This window comes from Neoarius graeffei, chromosome 1 (assembly GCF_027579695.1).
Source record: "Neoarius graeffei isolate fNeoGra1 chromosome 1, fNeoGra1.pri, whole genome shotgun sequence".
Taxonomy (NCBI): Eukaryota; Metazoa; Chordata; class Actinopteri; order Siluriformes; family Ariidae; genus Neoarius; species Neoarius graeffei.
The window spans coordinates 19,858,515-19,862,585 of NC_083569.1; the positions used below are offsets into that span (position 1 = coordinate 19,858,515).

General features: G+C 39.8%; 2 non-coding genes across 2 annotated transcripts; both read right to left on the bottom strand.

The window, feature by feature from the left end:
• Positions 1-2,567: 2,567 nt before the first annotated feature.
• LOC132898483 (U2 spliceosomal RNA) lies at positions 2,568-2,756 on the bottom strand. Its single transcript, XR_009656535.1, has one exon. It is a non-coding gene; the product is annotated as a U2 spliceosomal RNA (small nuclear RNA).
• Positions 2,757-2,954: 198 nt separating this feature from the next.
• Positions 2,955-3,068, bottom strand: LOC132896421 (U5 spliceosomal RNA). The gene has a single exon (XR_009656040.1). It is a non-coding gene; the product is annotated as a U5 spliceosomal RNA (small nuclear RNA).
• Positions 3,069-4,071: the final 1,003 nt, after the last annotated feature.

Genomic DNA, 4,071 nt, shown 5'->3' on the forward strand with positions numbered 1-4,071 from the left:
AGCTCACCAACTGATATTCAAGCAAATGGGAGTTAGAATACACTCCCCCAGAATAATACCCACTTCTGGGCAATCGCTCACTTGAAAATAAACAAACAGCCAATGGAAACTCAGGCATGGTTCCAGAGAGCAACGAGCAGGTCAGGAAGGGCAGTTTGGGAAACTCCCGGTATTTAGTTCGACAAACCCTAAATCACTGTTGGGGATTTAGCTCAAGTGGTAGAGCTCTTGCTTCACCTGTAAAAGGTAGTGGGATCGATGCCCACTTTCTCCAAAGCAGGAACTGCCACCTTGCTTGCATTTTAGAGAGAAAAAACTTTCTTGTCATCTTGCAAACCATCTGAATCATCTGCACTTTCAGCCAAGTCAAGATCAAATTTCTTTCTCCGAATTCAAAGCAGCACATCTGTGAAAACAGCCACTATTTGGATTAAACCCACAACCGTGGCATTGTTTGCAACAATGACCAAATCAACTCATTGCACACTATTTTTCTGCTGATATGCTCCTCTGATGAGCTGTGAAGGTTAGCTATCACAGATTCCTTTCAGTTTGCTTGTCTTTATTTCTTGAATTGCTGACTGACCTCAGTATCTCCAACTCACATTTTTCAGCCAGCTTGATATTATTCGGGCATTATGAGCCCAATTATAGTAAAGGAAATTGGGAGGTGCCTGACCCCCACTGTCTTTTGACATCTGTAAGGTCTTCATCCTTCTCCGAGGTTTCTTTCCATGCCATATAAATTTTGACAGAGATCCTTCAACATCTAAAATGACTTTCCTATTCATCTTAAGTGGCAACATTTGCATAGGGTATAATATCCTGGGAAATATATTCATTGTAATCAAACTTATTCTACCCATCCAAGACATCGGAAGATCAAACCACCTGTTAAGGTTATCTTTAACAGATGTTACAATTGCTTTCAATTTTCGTTTATACAGCTCTTTAATGTCTGCTGAAACTCTGATGCCCAGATATGTAAAACCTGAGGTTGACCACCTGAAAAGGAAACTGACAGGAGTTACCCAGTCCCCCAAGTCACCCAACGGTAAGGCCTCCAACTTGTTATAGCTAATTTTATACCCTGAAATCAGGTCAAATTGATTTATGATTGATTTTAAAGTAGGGATGAAATTCTCAGGGTTATTAATGAACAGTAATATGTTGTCAGCATAAAGCAAGATTCTGTATTCAACCTCTCCTAACTTGCACAGTTTGGGGTTGCCACAATCGCTCAGATCGTGAGAAACATCTGTACTTCTACCGATTACCTAAAATAATTGAAAATCAGGGGGAGGAAACCAGAAAATTGTCAGAGGAGCGTCATCGTCTCTGGCTTGCCAAACTAAACCAAGATCTGAGCAACAAAAATCCACACAACATAAGAGCGTGTTCAGTTCACTTTGTATCAGGTATGAGGTTTTTTTTTTTTAAGTTTTGATCAATGCCTGAAAATTAAACATGACACCATATTTCTACTGTCTAGCTGTGATGGTGCTTCTGTATGTTCTCTTGAGAGGAAGCTAAAGTTAAAAATCACAATCAGCCATCTGCTGTCAGCTGAGGTAGGCCCACAGGGGATGTGATTCATGACCTACAGTATATCACTGTACATGTAATGTACACAGTACACACCTTTGCTTTCACCAGATATTTGTCACCAAATTTCCATGCTTTTCATTCCCTGACCCAGCCACAGCACATCTGGTAATAAGCTTCTAGTCCCTTGAAACACTTCAGATCCTCAGCAGTGTGGGGACTTAGCAAAAATATTAAGTAGTTGATGATGTGTGAGTATGTCATAGCCAGCAGCAACGCATTGTCTTCACTCAGTTCCTCTCCCATTTCATATGGTTCCAGGCCATTGATTAACTGCAATTTATCCCGATAGCAGGCTCTTACACTGGGCTCTAGGCCTTCTACATACTTTCTAGCAGTTTCTGTCTTCTTATTGCAATTTTTTTTAGTCAATACTATTACAAAAATCAAGATTTTTTTCTTTTCTGCATGAAATGCAAACATTGTTTGTTTATGGAAATCAATATCTCTAATATTGCATGCATCCAGAACTTTCATGTTTTGGTGGCATCAGTGAGAACACTGTATTGGAGGTCCAGAAAGCTGGTATAGGGTAAGGTGGCCTGGGCCCATCTCTTGCACCTTTGCAGCTTTGTTAGCCATTACAAACAGGCAGAGAAATGTCTGGCCAACAAGCGTTCTTGATAGATAGATAGATAGATAGATAGATAGATAGATAGATAAAGTAAATAAATAAAAAAGAAGGGGTAGGGGGTGTTGTGTGATCTGTTTAATGAAAAAGTAGGGAAAAGAATTACTGCAGACTAACAGTCCAGTTGCTTGTTGAGCATGGAGAAAAGTTAAACCAAGCAAAGAAAGAGTTTTTTTTAAGATAACTATTTCTAGAACTACTCCAACACCATGAAGATGCATAGAATAGCAAAAGCCAGCTCTAATACTAATTTTTCACTGTAAAATATCTAGCTACTCTTCTTATAAGGAAAACATACCAAACATTGAAACCATCTACTAAAGAAAAAAAAAAAAGGTACCTTTCTTGAACAAAAACTCCATCCTTGGAGACAATTCTATACTATAGAACAAGCCCCTATTTTAGCTCTCTGTTATAAAAATTTGCTTAATATAACATTCTTATTTACAGACAATACCAGATATTAAATTGATATAAACAGATACCACACTTGACCTTAGCCAAAAAGCCAAAAAGCAATAGCTTGCTGTAGTCAATAGCTTTAAATAAACCACTTCCAAATATTAAACTCCAGAAAGGTGAACACAGCTAGACTCCGCCCCCAACAGCTGGATCCTTTTGAAGAGAGATGTCACTGTGTGTGTGTGTGTGTGTGTGTGTTGGGGGGGGTCCATGCAAAAGGTTCGATATTTCTAACATTTGACCATGAAACATGTCCAGCTCTACCAGAGCAAAGCCTGCAAAAATAAGCTGAGCTCATTAACATCCCTCTCCCCGGAAATGTTTAGTAAAAGGTGAAAGATTTGCGGTCAGTGCAGAGAAACCTGAGCTGCACTGAACACCGGATCAGGTTAGTGACACTGGATTGGAGGCTGGGAGACTCTCAGCCAAGGGCGCAGGTTTGGTCTTAACACTGGTGGGGACAGAAACCCAATGCCAACCTCCAGTGGCGCCAACTTCCGGTCAACATTAGAGTCACAATATTTTGCCCTGTTGTGTTCCACCAAAAGAGATCCATCATCTCTCCAAAGTCCAGACTTTTAAAATTTGAAGTTCAGAATTGTACTAACTCATGAATAATAATAATAATAATAATAATAAATTCATTTGATCAATTGCAAATCTTGCATGTGATGATTAACTCATTCTACCAATTTGCAAATGTGTTTTAAGCGAATAACGTATTGACTGTCGGGAGGGTGTATGTTCCTTTCCCTCATAAACGGAAGTGAACCCTGTCATACGGTGATTTCTACACTTTGATCTGCGCTGGTTTCTACGTTAGATTGATAAATGAGGGCACTTGCATCATCCTCGTTAGTATAGTGGACAGTTTCTCTGCCTGTCACGCGGAAGACCGGGGTTTGATTCCCCGACGGGAAGGCTTTAAAAATTTATTAACTTGTGCAGCAGGGGGGTGGAGTGGTTCACACTGTCGCCTCACAGCAAGAAGGTTCTGGATTTGAGCCCAGCGGCTGGCGAGGGCCTTTCTGTGTGGAGTTTGCGTGTTCTCCCTGTGTCAGCTCTTATTAACCCCACGGTTCAAAGACATGTAGTTCAGTTAACATGGGCTGGTCTCAGGCTGAAGTGCTCTTGAGCAAGGTACTGAAAGGAGATATGCAGAACCATGGCCTCACTTCTTGTTTTTAAATGCCTTGAGACCTCAAGAATGTCATTTAAGCGGTAATATATACAGGTCCTTCTAAAAAAAATAGCATATTGTGATAAAGTTCATTATTTTCTGTAATGTACTCTTAAACATTAGACTTTAATATATTTTAGATTCATTACACACAACTGAAGTAGTTCAAGCCTTTTATTGTTTTAATATTGAT